Genomic DNA, 19,516 nt, shown 5'->3' on the forward strand with positions numbered 1-19,516 from the left:
GGGATTACAGGCGTGAGCCACAGCGCCCGGCCTTACTGGGCATCTATTTAGTATGTGCCAGGCACTGTGCTAAATGCTCACGTAGGTTGTCTTATTCAATCCTTGCAGCAAGCTTGAGAGGCAGATATAAATATTCCCAATTTACAGACGAAGAATCTAAGGTGAAGTAAGTCTCAGTCAGTGTGTGGCTGAGTCAGAATTCAAACCTAGGTCTTTGTGTTAATCTTGTTTTATTTTTCGATGAGATGGGCTCTCACCATGTTGCCCAGGCTGGTCTTGAACTTCTGGGCTCAAGCAGTTCTCCTGCTGGAGTCAGTCTGGGCACAGTGGCTGAGGCTTGTAATCCCCTCCGAAAATGCTGGGATTGTCAGCTACCGTGCCCAGACTGACTCCATGTTTTCCTCTCTCAAAAGTTTTTCTAGACTTCTGGCTGATACACCGTTGGTGTTGGAGACTCCCACTCTCTTGCCCTAAAAGAGCTTATTTTTAGGTCCTCTGCTAGTGGTAGGGCTTGGCAAGGATGCCTATAGGACTCTTAAAGGAGCTCTAGGTTTCCTGTTTTGGCTCATGATACGCGAAGGAATTTCCAGTGTCACAGTAGCAAGGACAAGGAGGAAAGCCATCCCTCCTGGGGCTGTAGCAGTAAGGATCCTATGGGAAACAGATGGCACATTCAAGGACTTATATGCAGAACAGAACATTCAATGAATGGACTACTTAGCAGAGTTATGGGCAGTTAAGGGAACCAACAAGCAATGGGGAAGGTACCGGGGACTAGCAGCAGCAGGAAGCCATCACCACCCCTAGGTTTAAAGGGACATGGTGTGAGAATGGTGTTCCTGAAGCCCAGTGAGAGCTGGGGGTGTGGCAGAAGCATCCAGACAAGAGCTGTGACAGGAGGGGAACCCAGCCACTGCCCCAACGCCAGCAGGAAGGGCAGCAGCAGCTGGTGCGTGAGTGTGTGAGTATATGTACAGACATCTAGGTCTCTCTCTCTTCTGCCTTCCCATCGCCTGCTCATGCTACCACTGGCCAAACCCAGCTAGAAGACAGAGAGTAAGGGAGCCCAGAGATGCAGCTCTTGCAGGTCAGCCTCCTGGGGCACAGGGCAGGAAGGAAGGGTGGAGAGAGCCCCTGGGAAGACACAAAGAGTGTTCAGCACAGCGGCTGACTCACCTGTGCCCTCCACAGCAGTGTCTTTTTTTTTTTTTTTTTTTTTTTTTGAGACGGAGTCTCTCTCTATCGCCTGGGCTGGAGTGCAGTGATGCAATCTCAGCTCACTGAAACCTTCGCCTCCCGGGTTCAAGCAATTCTCCTGCCTCAGCCTCCCAAGTAGCTGGGACTACATACGTGCACCACCACACCCAGATAATTTTTGGATTTTTAGTAGAGACGGGGTTTTGCTATGTTGCCTAGGCTGGTCTCAAACTCCTGGCCTCAAGTGATCCACCCTCCTCGGCCTCCTAAAGCGCTAAGATTACAGGTTTGAGTCACCACAACTGGCCCCAGTGTCATGTTTTTGGTGAGCAGAGACTTACTCTATAGGAAGTGGGGCATTGTTTACAGGCTCAAATAATCATGGAATGTGAGAGTGGGAAGAGCCCTTAAAGCTCTACCTGTAAAATTCCTTTACTTTATAAAGAGGATCCTGAGGCCCAGGAAGGGGAAAGGACTGATCCAAGGTCTGTTGCTAATTCGTGGCATGGGCAGGACTGGAAGCCAGCTTGCCTAACTTCCAGTCCATACTGCCTCTTAGTTTTGAGCTGTAGTCAATTAATGGTTGGTAATAAAGGATTGCTGCTGAGCCACTTGGCGTATTTCCTGTTAAGACCTCAGGGTATAGCTTACTTTGGCCCCAGACATTTGCCTCAAATGATTCTTTCTCTAAGTGTATCTATGATCAGAGTGGGCTGCCAATTTCACAGTGTGGGCTCTGGAGTCAGGCTCATGGGGCTGAATCCCAGCCCTATCCTTACAGAATGGTCTTGGACAAGTTATTTAACCCTCCGCCTTATTTTGCTCAACTGTAAAATGAGGATAATAATGATGTCTATCTCATATCTCATGAGGATCATACAAGAAAATAGATTTAAAGCACTTAGACTAGCATCTGCCAATAACGAGTGCTTGATAAATAATAGTATACATGTGGTATGTGTGTATATATATGATGTAAACAAATATGTGTGTGCATGTATGTTTATATATGCATGTATGTGTGTATATATACATATATATGCATGTATGTATATATATATATTCTACCCTCCCAAATTAGAATTCTGGTTAAGAATTCATGTGGTTTGGCTGGGTGTGGTGGCTCATGCTTGTAATCCCAGCACTTTGGGAGGCCAAGGTGGGCAGATCGCTTGAGGTCAGGAGTTTGAGACCAGCCTGGCCAACATGGTGAAACCCTGTCTCCACTAAAAGTACAAAAACTAGCCAGGCATGGTGGTGCGTGCCCGTAGTCTCAGCTACTTGGGAGGCTGAGGCAGGAGAAACACTTGAACCTGGGAGGTGGAGATTGCAGTGAGCTGACATCGCACACTGCACTCCAGCCTGGATGACAACGCGAGATTCCATCTAAAAAAAAAAAAAAAAAAAAAATTCATGTGGTTGGCTGGGCAAGGTGGTTTACGCCTGTAATCCCAGCACTTAGGGAGGCCAAGGCAGGTGGATTGCTTCAGCTCAGGAGTTTGAGACCTGCCTGGGAAACTTGATGAAATCCCATCTCTATCAAAAAAAAAATATATATATATAAAAAGATTAGCTGGGCATTGTGGTGTGTGTATGTGGTCCTAGCTACTTGGGAGGCTGAGGTGGGAGAATCACTTGAGCCCAGGAGGTGGAGGTTGCAGTGAACTGAGATTGTGCCACTGCACTCCAGCCTGGCTGACAGAGTGAGACTCCATCTAAAAAAAAAAAAAAAAAGAATTCACGTGGTTGTGATTGGTGTCAGGCATGGTGGCTCATGCCTGCACTTTAGGAGGCTGAGTAGGGAGGATGGCTTGAGCTCAGGGGTTCGAGATCAGTCTAGGCAACATAGGGAGATGCTGTCTCCACAAAAAATACAAAAATTATCTGGGCATGATGCACCACACCTGTAGTCCCAGCTACTTGGGAGGCTGAGGTGGGAGGATTACTTGAACCTGGGAGATCAAGGCTGTAGTGAGCGTGACATGATCGCACCACTGCATTTTAGCCTGGGCAATACAACAGGACTCTGTCTCAAAAAACAAACAAACCATACTTTTTACCGTTATTGAGATATATCACCTGTTCTTTTAAACTTTTTTTCTTTTAATTTTTTTTTTAAGTAGAGACAAGGTCTCACCTATGTTGCCCAGGCTGGTCTCAAACTCCTAAGCTCAAGCTAACCTTCCATCTCTGCTTCCCAAAGTGCTGGGATTACAGGCATGAGCCATGGCTCCTGGCCTTATCAGCTGTTTTTCCCATGGAATTTTTCCTTTCCCCATGACAGATAAGAACTCTGAAGGGCCCAGGTGATGTACCTTTTCTGGGATTCCTCAGCAGTCAGAGGCAGATAAATCCTTGTTCTCAGGCCAGGCGCGGTGGCTCACACCTGTAATCCCAGCACTTTGGGAGGCCGAGGCTGGTGGATCACCTGAGGTCAGGAGTTTGAGACCAGCCTGGCCAACATGGTGAAACCCCATCTCTAATAAAATACAAAAATTAGCCAGCTATGGTGGTGCATGCCTGTAATCTCAGTTACTCAGGAGGCTGAGGCAGAGGAATTACTTGAACTTGGGAGGCGGAAGTTGCAGTGAGCCAAGTTTGTGCCAATGCATTCCAGCAGCCTGGGCAACAGAGTGAGATTCCATCTCCAAAAAAAAAAGAAAATACAAGTCTGACTTTTCACATCATAAGCTGGCTGTGGTGGCTCACGCCTGTAATCCCAGCACTTTGGAAGGCCAAGGAGGGTGGATCATTTGAGGCCAGGAGTTTGAGACCAGCCTGGCCAACATGGGGAAACCCTGTCTCTACTAAAAATACAAAAAATTAGCCGGGCGTGATGGCAGGTGTCTGCAATCCCAGCTACTTGGGAGGCTGAGGCAGGAGAATTGCTTGAACCGGGGAGGCAGAGGTTGCAGTGAGCTGAGATGGCACCATAGAACTCCAGTGTGCATGACAGAGTGAGGCTTAGTCTCAAAAACAACAACAATAACAAAAAGCAATAAAAACAACAACAACAAAGCAAGTTTGACTCTTCATATTGAGCCTGTGTCACTGTTGTAACATGCGAAGACATGAAGAAGAAATGATCTGAGCTTTAATCATTTATATTCGGACATAAGGTCCACCAAAACAAAGAACATCTGTACCAAACTGCCCCATCCCCACAAACTTCAAGTATTAATAAGTGATTTTAAGTAAATTTAATAAATAAAACAGTGTAAGGAGGTAGAGTGTGTCTCAGGGAATGTGGGGGTGGGTGGGGAGATAAGGGTAATGGGGCATGGCTTCTCTGGAGAGTAACATTAGCACAGAGAACAAACTACCAGGATGGAGCAGACCATTGAAGATATGGGGGAATAGCAAGTGTAATGGCTGCCCACACAGCAGCCAGCTTGGCAGACTGAGAACAGAAAGGAAGCTGATGTGGTTGGAGTGGAGTGAGCCAGGGAAGAGAAGGGTGGGAAATGAGGCTGGAGAGAGGGAGTGGAGCCAGGAGGGTCAGGCAAAGAGTTTGGATTTTCTTCTCAGTGTCATGACACTCCTCTGAACAGCAACATTCAGCTTCCAAAGCACTCACACCATCGCACTTGATCCTCCCAAGCACCTTTGAGGTATGTAGGACTGACAATAGTATTAATTCCATTTTATCAAGACAGAAACTAAAGCTCTGCCAAAATTAGAAAACCTGCTGTGAGTCACCCAGTTCAAATAAGATTCTTTGACTCTAAATCAGGGGTTTTTAACCTCAGCTGTGCATTGAAATCCTACGGGGAGCTCTACAAAGTATGACTCAGTCCCATTCCCAGTAGTTGAAGGGGTGCCAGTGCCCGATATGGCCCAGGAGGACTTTTAAAGCTCTCCAGGTGATTTTTTTTTTTTTTAAGACTGGTTTTTCTCTGTCACCCAGGCTGGAATGTGGTAGTGTAATCATGGCTCACTGTACCCTTGACCTTCTGGGCTCAAGCTATCCTCCCACCTGAGCCTCCTGAGTGGCTGGGATTATAGACATGAGCCACTGTGCCTGGCCCTTATTATTATTTTATTTTTAATTTATTATTATTTTTTTGAGATAGAGTCTTGCTCTGTCGCCCAGGTTGGAGTGCAGTGGCATGATCTCAGCTCACTGCAACTTCTGCCTCCTGGGTTCAAGTGATTATCCTGCCTCAGCCTCCAGAGCATCTGGGACTATAGGTGTGACACCACGCCCAGCTAAGTTTTATATTTTTAGTAGAGACGGGGTTTCACCATGTTGGCCAGGCTGGGCTGGAATTCCTGACCTCAAGTGATCTGCCTGCCTTGGCCTCCCCGAGTACTGGGATTACAGGCGTGAGCCACTGCACCTGGCCTAATGCTCCCTGTTTTTCTGTTCCTAAGCCACTTTGTTCATACCTTAATTTTAACACTTCTCACATTATTTGGAAGTTATTAATCTTCTTATCTTAATGCCTATACATTGCAAACTTTAGATGGTGGGGGCTGTTATTTAACTCTATACTACTGCTACCTCTGTGCTGCTGCAATTATCTTTTTTTTTTCTTTTTTAGTGACTGGGTTTAGCTCTCTCTCTGTTGCCCAGGTTGGAGTGCGGTGGTAAGATCCATCATAACTCACTGCAGCCTCGAACTCCTGGGCTCAAGAGATCCTCCGTCCCTTGGTCTCCAGAGTAGCTGGGACTACAGGCATGTACCACCACGCCCAGCTAATTTTAAAATTATTTGTAGTCTCATAGGGTCTGGCTATGTTGCTCAGGCTGGTCTCTAACTCCCGGCTTCAAGCGATTCTCCTGCCTTGGCCTCCCAAAGTGTCGTGGTTACAGGGATAAGACGCTGTGCTCAGCCTATGCTGCCTTTCAATAAAGACAAATGCTTAAATTTAATGCAGTTTAAACGTATCAAAGTTTTCTTTACAGTTCGTGCTTATGGCACTTAATAAACCCTACGCTGATATCATAACGCTGTTTTCTTTTAAAAGTTGTAATTTTGGGGAATGATAGTAAGAAGAAAAAAAGTTGTAATTTTAAAATGCTTTAATTTCCCCTATAAGTCTTTAATCTACCTTGAATTAGTTTTTGCATAGGGGATCCAACAGATAACTGGTTGTTCTAGATCATGAACTGAATACCCTATCTTCCCTCATTGAACTACCATTCCAGCCATACCTTATTTCACAGATGCCTGTATCTGTTTGTGGGCTCTGTAGGTGGTTCCGTTTCCTCCTCTGCTTTTCCCTATTCCAATATCACATGGTCTTAATTTGTATAGCTTTATAAAAATGTTGATATGGAAGGGTGAGTCCTAAAAACACATTTTTCTTCTTCAAGAGTGTTTTGGCTATGCTTTGCCCTAAAGTGGTGGGTTTTGTTGTTGTTTGTTGTTGTTGTTGTTTTTAGACGAAGTCTCACTGTCACCCAGGCTGGAGTTCAGTGGCCCAAACTCAGCTCACTGAAATCTCCGCCTCCTGGGTTCAAGCAATTCTCCTGCCTCAGCCTGCGTAGTAGTTGGGATAACAGGTGCCTGCCACCATGCCTGGCTAATTTTTCTTTTTCTTTTTTTTTGAGACAGACACTCACTCTGTCGCCCAGGCTGGAGTGCAGTGGTGTGATCTGGGCTCACTGCAACCTCCGCCTCCCGGGTTCAAGCGATACTCCTGCCTCAGCCTCCTGAGTGGCTGGGATTACAGGCCTGCGCCACCACGCCCTGCTAATTTTTTGTATTTTTAGGAGAGAGGGCGTTTCGCCATTTTGCCCAGGCTGGTCTTGAACTCCTGAACTCAGGCAATCCACCTGCCCCAGCCTCCCAAAGTGCTGGGATTACAAGCCTGAGCCACCGCACCCGGCTGTAGATTTTAAGTAAGAGATTTTAACTAGTAGGTGAAGAAGAAATTTACTGACAATTGATGAATGATAAGAATAGGCTGGTCAGACGCGGTGGCTGACGCCTGTAATCCCAGCAGGCCAAAGCCAGAAGATCACCTGAGGTCAGGAGTTTGAGACCAACCTGACCAATATGGAGAAACCCCGTCTGTACCAATAATAACAAAAATTAGCCAGGCATAGTGGCGCTTGCCTGTAATCCCAGCTACTCGGGAGGCTGAGGCACTAGAATCGCTTGAACCGGGAGGCGGAAGTTGGGGTGAGCTGAGACCATGCCATTGCTTTCCAGCCTGGGCAACAGGAGCGAAACTCCGTCTCAAAAAAAATAATAATAATGCTGGCTGGGCACGATGCGGTAGCTCACACCAGTAATCCCAGCACTTTGGGAGGCTGAGGCAGGCAGATCACTTGAGGTTAGGGGTTGGAGAATAAATGAATGAATAAATGAATGAATGAATGAATGAATGAATAAAATCTACAAGGCTGGGAGCGGTGACTCATGCCTGTAATCCCAGCACTTTGGGAGGCTGAGGCAAGTGGATTGCCTGAGTTCAGGAGTTCAAGACCAGCCTGGGCAAAATGGCGAAACCCCCTTTCTAATAAAAATACAAAAATTAGCTGTACTACTTGGGCGACAGAGTGAGACTTGGTCTCAAAAAAAAATCTACAAATCCACTCCATCATTTATTAAACACGAACCTAGGACCTAGTTAGAATGTCTTGAAGAAAATATTTCAGTAAGATTCCAAGTCCGTCGCCCTGGCAAAGCAACAAGGCCACCTGATGGAGTAAGGGGCCGAGACCCCTGGGCTGCCTCCACAGCGCTGCCGCGGGATCGCGGCGTGGGGAACCAGGAACTACAAGTCCCGGCAGGCCGCGCGCGCCTCGGCTTCACCAAGCGCAGTCAGGTGGCTGTCCCGGCACGGTTCCCAGCTACCGGGTTGCGGCGGGAAGCCGGGCGCCGCGGCTCTGCTTCCCTCGGGGTGAGTAGGGGCAGCTCGCCGGAGGCCGGCGCAAAGCTCGGGCCTATCAGGCTGGCAGGGCAGCACCGCGCGTGGAGCGCGAGGGAACCGGTGTGGACACGCCGGGAACGGGCCTCTGCTCCGGCTGTGCAGCCGCCCTGGGCGCCGGGAGGGACAGCCTCATGACCTTGTCACCTGGGCCCGGCGCGCGGCCACGTGACTCGCACTGCCCCGCCCCCCTGCAGTGACTTCTCCAGCTTGGCACACCAGTGGGCTTTCATGTGGCCCGTCCACTTCAGTCTTGCAGGCATCCGAGTGGGCAGAGCTGGAGGAGGGCAGGAGGTGGCTCACCCAGACGCCTTCACCCCCTGGTGGCCCTGTGAGTTCTGAGGCAGAAGCAGCTGGAGCTGGAGGGTGGTCTGGGGAAGAGCAGGGGGCAATGCACTTATCCTGGCCCTCCACCCCACCTTGCGACGTGCCCCAGACCGCTGCTTATCTCCAGCATCTTGCAGGGCCCTGGGCTTCCGGATCACACAGTAGATATGTGCTAACAGCAGCCAGTGTGTGTGGAGAGCAACCTTTAGATAGGACACCTAGAACAGCCCTCTCCCAGGGTTAAGTGGCTTTTACTTTCTCCTAACAAGAAAGTCATTCAACAAGTATTTATTAACTACCTCCATGATACTTGGCACTTAGTGGGTGCTCAAGAAATATTTGCAGAGTTGAAGTGAATTAGACTTTATCTGTGGCTTCATATGTTTTATTTAATAATTGGGGCTGGGTTTGGTGGCTGATGCCTGTAATCACAGCACTTTGGGAGGCCAAGATGGGAGGATTGCTTGAGGCCAGGAGTTCAACACTAGGCTGGGCAATATAGCGAGACCCCTCTCTGTATTAAAAAAAAAAAAAGGAAAATAAATAAAATAATTTTCTTACTACAGTGGTTCTCAAACTTTAGCATGCACCAGAGTCACCTGGAGAGCTTGTAACAACACACAATACAGGACCCCATCCCCAAAGTTTCTGATTCTGTAAGTCTGGTATGAGGACCAAGAATTGGTGTTTCTAGCATGTACCTAAGTGATGCAGTTGCTGTTGGTCTGGGGACCATACGTTGTGTACCACTGGTTTATAGGAAAAAAATCCTGTGAACTTAAAGCACTATCTCTTCACACCTGGTTATGGGTCTTTCTGTATTTGCCAGTTTTACTTTTTTGGTGATTGTAAATATGTGCATATTACTTTTACACTGTTAATTCCCTCCATATTAATTTATGTACAGATTTGAATGTAGTCTATACTTGTCATTTTTCCTGGTTACATCATATTCTACCTTATTGGGTCATTCTTTGCTTGGCCATTTCTCAACTGGCCTCAGGGATGTGTGATTTGATCTGTACTAGGAGAGTGTGCATATTCTTACTTTCTGATATGCAGTCATTTTCTTGTCAGATAAAGGACCTATAAGAATATTAGATGGGGCCGGGCCTGGTGCCGGGCGTGGTGGCTCACACCTGTAATCCCAGCACTTTGGGAGGCTGAGGTGGGCGAATCACTTGAGGTCAGGAGTTCAGTACCAGCCTGGCCAACATGGTGAAACCCCATCTCTACCAAAAATACAAAAAAATTAGCTGGGCATAGTGGTGTGTGCCTGTAGTCCCAGCTATTTGGGAGGCCGAGGAGGAGAATAGCTTGAACCCGGGAGACAGAGGCTGCAGTGAGCCGAGATCGCATCACTGCATTCCAGCCTGGGCGACTGAGCAAGACTCTGTCTCAAAAAAAAAAAAAAAAAAAAATTAGTTGGGTCAGCCATCCATTTCTTTACCAGGGTAGCTCACTAAATACGCCTCCTGGGTTAAGGTTTCCATGTTGCAGGGACTCCAGTGGCCTATTTCAGGACCCAGCAAGCTGCTTGTTCTTGTGTACTTTTTGCTCTCTTGGTGGGAATAGTCATACAGGATTCAAGTTGTGGCTCCATCACTTACCAGCTCCTTGGCCAAGTTTTATACCTTTTCTAAAACACCACTTCCTTATCCATAGATTAAAACTCTAATAGCATGCATCTTGGAATCTAGTTGTGTGAGTTGCATGAGCTAATAAGTGCTTGGCACTGTAGCTCTCCTGTTGGAAGCTCGCTCTCTTCTCTTACCTGCTGCTTGCTCTTTGCATCTGGCTTTTTGCTCTGTTCTCCCTCAGTCTGCCTTCCCTAGGATGGACTGAGTGGAAAAATTCTATTCCTTGCCTGGGTGAGACTTATTTTCGTTGTCTACCCTGGGATCTTGGCATCAGTCAGGGATTCCTTTATTTTATTTTATTTTTATTTTTTGAGACGGAGTCTTGCTCTGTCACCCAGGCTGGAGGGTAGTGGCATGATCTTGGCTCACTGCAACCTCCGCCTCCTGGGTTCAAGCAATTCTCCTGTCTCAGCCTCCCGGGATTCCTTTATTTAATCAACATTGATTTAAGGACCTTGAGTGCTTGGGCATCAAATACTAGGAAAGGGAGTTTGATTAAAATTTGTTTCCTGCACTGGACTACATTACTATCTTAGGGAGAGCAGACTATAAACCTGCTCAGGTCAACTTCACACAGTCCCTTGCTATTGACTTGGTGTCTTTGGTGTCTTTCCAGACTTGAGGCATGATGGTATCATCCACTTTGTGTGCTTTCTATCCATATGAGGGACCAGGTTCTTCTGAAGACCCGATCACTCTCTCCAAGGGTATTTTTGGGTCTTTTTTCAGTTTGGGGGCAGACTAGAAGAAATAATACTCCTTGGTCTAATAGTCTCTCTAGGAAATGGAAGGAGGCCATGGTCACTTTTCATGGAACTAGAGACCTAAGTGCCTTTTCTCTGTGGTAATTCTCATTTGTGCACCAAACAGGGAGAGGTGATTCCAGCCCTTTAGTCCTGAAATGTAGCACAGGGAGAGGGCTGCCAATGGATGGAAACTGAAAAGGCCTAGCCACTCATTGACTCCAATGAACAGTAAGTGCTTGGTTTCCCATTTAGTTCTGTCGAGGGGATGAACATTTCGTGTGACCATCAACTTCCCATTTGTACGTCCCGGGCTCTCCTGTTGCTTCATTTCATAACCCACTGGGGTGTTTCCTGTGGTCCAGCGAGATGGATTCCATTGTTGTCATTGATTTGACAATAAAATAGCCATGTCAGCTTTGCAGCTCTCCTAAACATTTGATAGACTGAAATGGCTTGTTTCTAGTGGGAGGCATTGGTTGATCTTGATTTTGGGGGCTCCAGACAGTACCTCCTACATGCCTGGCACTGGGTCAGAAATCATGGTCTCTGCCCACAGCAACAATTGCATTTCCTTGAGAACAGCAGTAATAACGTTAGTGAACAGGGGTCCAGGTGTTCCTATCAAAGAGGTTACCTGTCATAAAGAGAAGGGCTGAATACTTGGAATGAGTGGGAAGGCTCTGCTTAAGCTCTTAGCCATTTTACTAGCTGAGCCACCTGGCACAAATCACTCGCCCTCTCTGCTCCTTGGTTTCCTCATTTATACCTGGGGATGGTAATAGTATTTGTCTCTTCTCACTGGATTGTGTGGAATATCTAATGAGTTGAGTGTGAAGGGCTCTATTTTAATATAAAGCCTAGTTATTGCTAGTGTTATTATCTAGTGATTAGGTTTAAGGGTTTTGATGACCTCAGACCCCCTGTAAGGTATGTACTGTTAGGAGAGGTGACTCAGGTGAAAGTCAAAAAGGCGAGTAAGCAGAGCAGGGCAGGTGATTCATTAACAAAGGGTTTAATAATGAAAGGTGTTTTTCATTGACAGACATATTTCACACCTGACAGGGTCTTTTAAAATACCCCGAGGGAAGCAACTCATTTGCATGTTAAAGACTCAGGGACACCTTATGGAAAACTCAAGCTCCAGTCTATTTAGATGCCGTTTGGCTCCTGTATCATCTATTTTATGTATTTCAATTTCCATCTCTTTTATTACTGAGGCCATTTGCACGAAAACAGGGTTTTGAGCGTTGTGTCTGCTTCGCTGTCACTTCCCACCCAGAGGTGGTCTCAAGGGTAGGGGTGGCCTCGTTGCATGCAGGGGACATGTGTGGAGGTTGGTGTAACAGGAAGAGGGGGTTCAGGGGAGGCAGGGGCTGGAAGGTGGTGTTGGGGTGGGATGGGGTGTTGGTGATGAATTGTCAGCCCAGGGTATGTGGTTTTCACCTGGGGACCTGCATTGTTCCTTGCTCTGCACAGGCCTCAGGCCTCACTGGGTATAGTTTATCCATTCATTGATTCATTCGTTCAGTAAATGCTTTTGGAGCCCCCCACTATGTGCTAGGCCAGGGTTTGGCAAATGACAGCCTGAGGGTCAATTCTGGCCACACCTATTACTTTATACATTTTTTTTGGTTGCTTTGTGCCACAATGCAGAGTTGAGTAGTTGCATCAGAGATGTTACAGAATGCAAAGCCAAGGCCGGGCGCGAGGGCTCATGCCTGTCATCCCAGCACTTTGGGAGGCCAGGGTGGGCGGATCACCTGACAGTCGGAAGTTTGAGATCAGCCTGACCAACATGGAGAAACCCTGTCTCTACTAAAAATACAAAATTAGCCGGACGTGGTGGCGCATGCCTGTAATCCCAGCTACTTGGGAGGCTGAGGCAGGAGAATCGCTTGAACCCCGGAGGCAGAGGTTGCGGTGAGCCCGAGATCGTGCCATTGCACCACTCCAGCCTGGGCAACAAGAGCGAAACTCTGTCTCGAAAAAAAAGAATGCAAAGGCAAAAATGACTCTTTTCTTTTTTTTGAGACGGAGTCTTGCCCTGTTGCCCAGGCTGGAGTGCAGTGGCATGATCTCGGCTCACCGCAACCTCTGCCTCCTGGGTTTAAGTGATTCTCCTGCCTCAGCCTCCAGAGTAGCTGGGACTACAGGCACCCGCCACCACGCTTGGCTAATTTTTGTATTTTTAGTAGAGACAGGGCTTCACCGCATTGGCCAGGCTGGTCTCAAACTCCTAACCTCAAGTGATCCACCTGCCTTGACCTCCCAAAGTGCTGGGATTACAGGTGTGAGCCACTGTGCCTGGCCCCAAAATTATTCTTATATGGCTCTTTATAGAAAAATATTTGTCATCCTCTGTTCTAGACAGGGAACAGCAAGTGCAAAAGCTCTGGGAGGTCAGAATACGCCTGGCATGTTTGAGGAATGGCACAGAGGCCAGTGTGTTTGGAGTGGAATGAATGAAGGGGAAAGTGGCAGGGCCTGAGACCCTAGAGGAAATTGAGAGTTAGACCATGTAAGACCTTGTCCAGGGAGCTCAGTCTGAAAAAAATCTCAAAAAACCTCCCAATCTTAGGTTCTACAATAGTGATATCTATACATTCTATGGGAACAATTAGGAAAGTCACAAACCTTGTGACCTCTGATCATATGACTCCTGAGCAGTTAGGGATTATAGAAACTATGCTACATTTTAAGCAGAGTTCTGGTGCCTCCCATAACCCTATTCCTATGGCTTTTTTTTTTTTTTTTTTTAAGGGATGAGGTCTTTTTGCTGGGTACAGTGGCTCACATCTGTAACCCCAGCACTCTGGGAAGCTGAGGTGGGCGGATTGCTTGGGATCAGGAGTTTGAGAGATGAGGTCTCACTATATTGCCCAGGCTGGTCTCAACTCCTGAGCTCAAGCGATCAGCCTCCCAAAGTGTTGGGATTACAGGTGTAAGCCACTCACTGCACCTGGCCGCATGAGTTTTACAAAGGTGGCTTTAGGTCTCTGAGCAAGAGGGATTAGTTTTAGGGAGGGATGGTTATCATCCTTGCTTTCAAATTAACTCCTAAACTAGATTCCTCCCAAAGTTAGCTTGGTCTGCACCCAGGAGTGAGCAAGGACAGGTTGGACGTCAGAAGCAAGATGGAGTCAACTACGGCAGGTTTTTCTTACTCTCATAATTTTGTGAAGGTGGTTTCAATTATCAGTGGTAGTATTGTTGTATTTGCTTTTAATTTGGTCTTGAGGTCTCCCTCCGGAGAGATCTAGCTCTGCCCTGCCTGGAATCCAAGGGCTTTGGTCGTGGACTTTTACAGTGTGCCTTTCGTGGAGTACTTCTTTATCCTGCTGGACAGCCTAATGCCTGTGTCTGACTCATGCCTAGGTGTCTCTCTCACAGTAAACTTGTTTAAACTGGCACATGCCCTGTGGCTCATCTGACCTGTGTCCAGGTTATTCCCACCTAGATAGCCACTTTTTTTTTTTTTTTTTAAGACAGAGTCTCACTGTCACCCAGGCTGGAGTGCAGTGTCATGGTCTCAGCTCACTGCAAACTCGTCCTCCTGGGTTCAAGCAATTCTCGTGCCTCAGCCTCCTGAGTAGCTGGGACTATAGGTGCATGCCATCACACCCAGCTAATTTTTGTATTTTTAGTAGAGATGGTGTTTCACCATATTGTCCAGGCTGGTCTCGAACTCCTGACCTCAAATGATCCACCCGTCTCAGCCTCCCAAAGTGTTGGGATTACAGGCGTGAGCCACTGCACCCAGCCTGAGATACCCACTCTCTCTCTCTCTTTTTTTTTTTTGAGACAGAGCCTTGCTCTGTCACCCCAGGTTGGAGTACAGTGGTGTGATCTCGGCTCACTGCAACCTCCACCTCCCGGGTTCAAGTGATTCTCCTGCCTCAGCCTCCTGAGGAGCTGGAATTACAGCCATATGCCACCATGTCCAGCTAATTTTTGTATTTTTATTTTTATTTTTATTTTTTGAGATGGAGTTTCACTCTTGTTGCCCAGGCTGGAGTGCGATGGTGTGATCTCGGCTCACCGCAACCTCCGCCTCTGGGGTTCAGGCAGTTCTCTTGCCTCAGCATCCCAAGTAACTGGGATTACAGGCATGTGCCACCACACCCGGCTAATTTTGTATTTTTAGTAGAGATGGGGTTTCTCCATGTTGGTCACGCTGGTCTTGAACTCCTGACCTCAAGTGATCCACCCGCCTCAGCCTCTCAAAGTGCTGGGATTACAGACATGAGCCACTGCTCCTGGCCTAAGATAGTCACTCCCTAAGAGAGATCTGACCAAGACAGAAATTGGCTTCAGGAGTGTTGGTCAAGTGACACGCAGACACAGGCAGCGCAACAAAACACACGAAATAACAGAAGCCTTCCCTGACAGATCCACTGGAGAAATGAGTGCCCACGAGGGTGGATGGGAAGCCTGGAGGCAGCAGGGAGTTCAACCAGCAGGTGGGTGGGAGCGAGGAGAGAGAGATCAAGAGAGGAGACCTGTGCACCAAAGCCTTTTTTGTGATCCAGAGTGTTAAGCCAGGCAGATTTCTCATGAGGAGTTCTAATTGGTGGGTTTACAATAAGCAGGCGTGAGTTCTGTGGAGTCACACAGTGACTGAGGGGCGATCACTGTGGTATATCTGCACAGTCCATGCTGGGTGTACAGGTCGGTGGGGTGATTAAAGTAGGTTGTAGGTAGCTGTCCCATAGTGGGGTGGTCACCAGGAGGCGTTGTCTAAGGCAGATTTCTGAATCAATCACATTGAGGAACTGGAAGGAGGTAGAGAACTGAAACTGTCAAGGGTTTGACAGGCCTCTGGCCTTAGAAAGTTAAAGCTATGTTCCAAATGGATGCCAAGGCAACATAAAATTATAGACATTTACTGCATTTATTTATTAATTTATTTTGAGACAGGGTTTCATTCTTGTTGCCCAGGCTGGAGTGCAATGGTGTGATCTTAGCTCACCGCAACCTCTGCCTCCTGGGTTCAAGCAGTTCTCCTGCCTCAGCCTCCCAAGTAGCTGGGATTACAGGCATGCGCCACCACGCCTGGCTGATTTTGTATTTTTACTAGAGACTGGATTTCTCCATGTTGGTCAGGCTGGTCTTGAACTCCCGACCTCAGGTGATCCACCTGCCTTGGCATCCCAAAGTACTGGGATTATAGGCGTGAGCTGCTGTGCTGGCCTGTTATTTTTAATTTTATTTTATTATTATTATTTTTTGGAGATGGGGTTTTGTTCTTGTTGCCCAGGCTGGAGTTCAATGGCTAGGTCTCGGCTCACTGCAACCTCCATCTCCTGGGTTCAAGCAATTCTCCTGCCTCAGCCTCTCGAGTGGCTGGGACTACAGGCATGCGTCACCATGCCCAGCTAATTTTTGTATTTTTAGTAGATACGGAGTTTCACCATGTTGGCCAGGCTGGTCTCGAACTCCTGACCTTGTGATCCACCCGCCTTGGCCTCCCAAAGTGCTGGGATTACAGGTATGAGCCACCATGCCCAGTCTGAGTTTCTTAAATTATTTCCTTAAAAATCATTGCTTGCAGTTCCCCTTGTAGAGTGAATGCAGTCATCTGGTGTTGGGGAAGGGGAGGCATGTTTTTGGGGAATATACACTAATGAACTTAAACACTAAATTTCAGCAAAGCCTCTCTTTGTTTTTCTTTCTTTCTTTTTTTTTTTTTTTTTTAGGAGTATCATCCTGTCACCCAGGCTGGAGTGTGCAGTGGTGTGATCTCGGCTCACTGCAACCTCTGCCTCCTGTTCAAGTGATTTTCTTGCCACAGCCTCTCGCGTAGCTGAAACTACAAGTGCATGCCACAACACCTGACTAGCTTTTATATTTTTAGTAGAGACAAGGCTTTGCCATGTTGGCCAGGCTGGTCTCAAACTCCTGACCTCAGGTGATCTGCCTGCCTCGGCCTCCCAAAGTGCTGGGATTACAGGTATGAGCCACCATGCCCAGCCTTTTTTTTTTTTTTTTAATTTTATTTTTCTGAGACAGGGTCTCACTGTGTCACTGAGGCTGGGGTGCAGTGGCGCAATCTCAGCTCACTGCAACCTTTGCCTCCCAGGCTCAAGCGATCCTCCCACCTCAGCCTCCCAAGTAGCTAGGACAACAGGTGCATGCCACCACACCCAGCTGATTTTTGTATTTTTTGTAGAGATGGGGTTTTGCTATGTTGCCTAGGCTGGTCTTGAACTTCTGGGCTCAAATTATCCTCCCATCTTGGCTTCCCAAAGTGTTGGGATTACAGGTGTGAGCCACTGCACCTGACCCCCCTTTTTTTTCTGACCCATTGGTAGACAACAAAGCCTCTCTTTACTGAAAAAAAAAATCCTTTCTGGGCATGGTAGCTCACATCTGTAATCTCAGCACTGTGGGAGGCCAAGGTGGGAGATTGCTTGAGCTCAGGAGTTGGAGACCAGCCTGAGCAAATGGTGAAACCCCGTCTTTACAACAAAAGTTAGCCCACTCTGGAGGCTGAGATGGGAGGATTGCTTGAACCCAGGAGGTCAAGACTGCAGTAAGTTGAGATTGTGTCATTGCACTCCAGCCTGGGTGACAGAGCAAGACACTCTCAAAAAAAAAAAAAAAAAGAAGTGTGGCTGTCAAACTTGAGCTTTCAGACAAATCACTTGTTATCTTATTAAAATGCACATCCCTGAGTCTTACCCCTAGAGTTGGTAGTTCAATGGCCCATGGGGTGGACTCTAGGAATCTACATTTCTTTATTTTATTTTACTAAATTTTTTTTTTTTTTTTTTTTTTTGAGACGGAGTCCTCGCTCTGTCTCCCGGGCTGGAGTGCAGTGGCACCATCTCGGCTCACTGCAACTTCTACCTCCCGGGTTCAAGCAATTCTCTTGCGTCAGCCTCCTGAGCAGCTGGGATTACAGAGGCACGTGACACCATGCCCGACTAATTTTTTTTTTTTTTTTTTTTTTTTTTTAGTAGAGATGGGGTTTCACCATGTTGGTCAGGCTGGTCTTGAATTCTTGACCTGCCTGCCTTGGCCTCCCAAAGTGCTGGAATTACAGGTGTGAGCCCCCAAGCCTGGCCCAGGAATCTACATTTTAAAAAACGTTTTAAAAGTTTGTTTTGTCTTTTTTTTTTTCTTTAAAACAGGGTTTTGCTCTGTTGCCCAGGCTAGAATGCAGTGGCATGATCATGGCTCATTTCAGCCTCAGCCTTATAGGCTCAAGGGATCCTTCCACTTCAGCATTTTGAGTCGCTGGGACTTGTAGGCATAGGGTGTCACTCCAGGCTAATGTTTACCTTTTTTTCTTCCCCAGGCTGGTCTTGGACTCCTAGGCCCAAACAATCCTCCCATTGTGGCCTCCTGAAGTGCTGGGATTACAGGCATGAGTCACTGCCCCCAGCCAGGCACCTGCATTTTTTTTCTTTTCTTTTCTTTCTTTCTTTTTTTTTGAGTTGGAGTTTCTTTCTGTGGCCCAGACTGGAGTGCAGTGGCATGATCTCGGCTCACTGCAACCTCTGCCTCCTGGGTTCAGTGATTCTCCTGCCCCTGCCCCCCGAGTAGCTGGGACTACAGTGCACACCACCATGCGTGGCTAATTTTTGTATTTTTAGTAGAGACAGAGTTTCACCATATTGGCCAGGCTGGTCTCAAACTCCTGACTTCGTGATCCACCCGCCTTGGCCTCCCAAAGTGTTGGGATTACAGGATTACAGGTGTGAGCCACCGCACCTGGCTTTTTTCTTTTCTTTTCTTTTTTCTTTTTTTTTTTTTTTGAGATAGAGTCTCCTGCTGCCCAGGCTGGAGTGCAGTGGTGCGATCTCAGCTCACTGCGATCTCCGCCTCTTGGGTTCAAGTGATTCTCCTGTCTTAGCCTCCCAAGTAGCTGGGACTACAGGTGTGTACTACCACACCCAGCTAATGTTAATAGAGATGGGGTTTGACCATGTTGGCCAGGCTGGTCTGGAACTCCTGACCTCAAGAGATCCGCCTGCCTGGGCCTCCCAGAGTGCTGGAATTACAGGCGTGAGCTACCTCTCTTGGCCCAGGAATCTGCATTTTTGAAATGGCATCTAGGCTAATATTTTTTCAGGTGTTCCTCTGATTATACTTTAGAAATACTAGATTAGGAAATGAAGGTTCCAAAGGGAAGAGCAATGGAATTATAAAAAAGGACTATTGTGATGTTATTATATATATTGGTTTTTGTCCACTGTTCCTGGTTCATAACTCCCACAGCCCTTGTTACAGTTTTTGTGGTAATGTTAGGTGTGTTAGGCCTCAGGGCCAGGCCTCAGGAATCAGAATCTCTTTCCTGCCCTCCTCTCACCTGCCCCAAGGCAGGGTTGTGGTCTTTCCCCACCTTTCTGATTGTGAGTCTTAAGGCCCTCCCTAGAGTAGGTTCTGCCCTATACACTGAGGGAAGGAATGCTGACATCATGAAGCTTCCATAAAAACCCAAGAGCCCAAGAGGGCTGGTAGCTGAGCACTTGGAGATTTGCAGAGTGTGGTGTGCCTAGCGAAGTCCTGGAAGCTTCACGCCCTTTCCCTGTAACTGACCCTGCACATCTGTTCATCAGTATCTTTTGCAGTCTCCTTTATAATAAGCCAGCAAATGTAAGTGTGTACCTGAGTTCTGTGAGTTGCTGCAGCAGCTTAATTGAACCCAAAGAAGGGGTTGTGGGAACCCCAACTTGAAGCTGGTTGGTCAGAAGTTTAGAGACCTGGACTTGTGACTAA

General features: G+C 47.4%; 1 protein-coding gene across 20 annotated transcripts in view; it reads left to right on the forward strand.

Annotated features, from left to right (window-relative positions):
- Nucleotides 1-7,992: 7,992 nt before the first annotated feature.
- The window catches only part of ADCK1 (aarF domain containing kinase 1), a 125,889-nt gene continuing 114,365 nt past the window's right edge, over nt 7,993-19,516 (forward strand). For 15 of the 20 annotated variants that reach the window (XR_012416043.1, XR_012416045.1, XR_012416044.1 and 12 more), the window contains exon 1: nt 7,993-8,052. The gene's annotated coding sequence lies outside the window, so the exon portion shown is untranslated. Of the gene's footprint in view, nt 8,411-19,516 lie in introns of all 20 variants that reach the window. The other 5 variants (XR_012416046.1, XM_065549140.2, XM_005561915.5 and 2 more) reach the window with 1 other exon arrangement.

The sequence above is a fragment of the Macaca fascicularis genome, chromosome 7 (genome assembly GCF_037993035.2).
Source record: "Macaca fascicularis isolate 582-1 chromosome 7, T2T-MFA8v1.1".
Classification (NCBI taxonomy): Eukaryota; Metazoa; Chordata; class Mammalia; order Primates; family Cercopithecidae; genus Macaca; species Macaca fascicularis.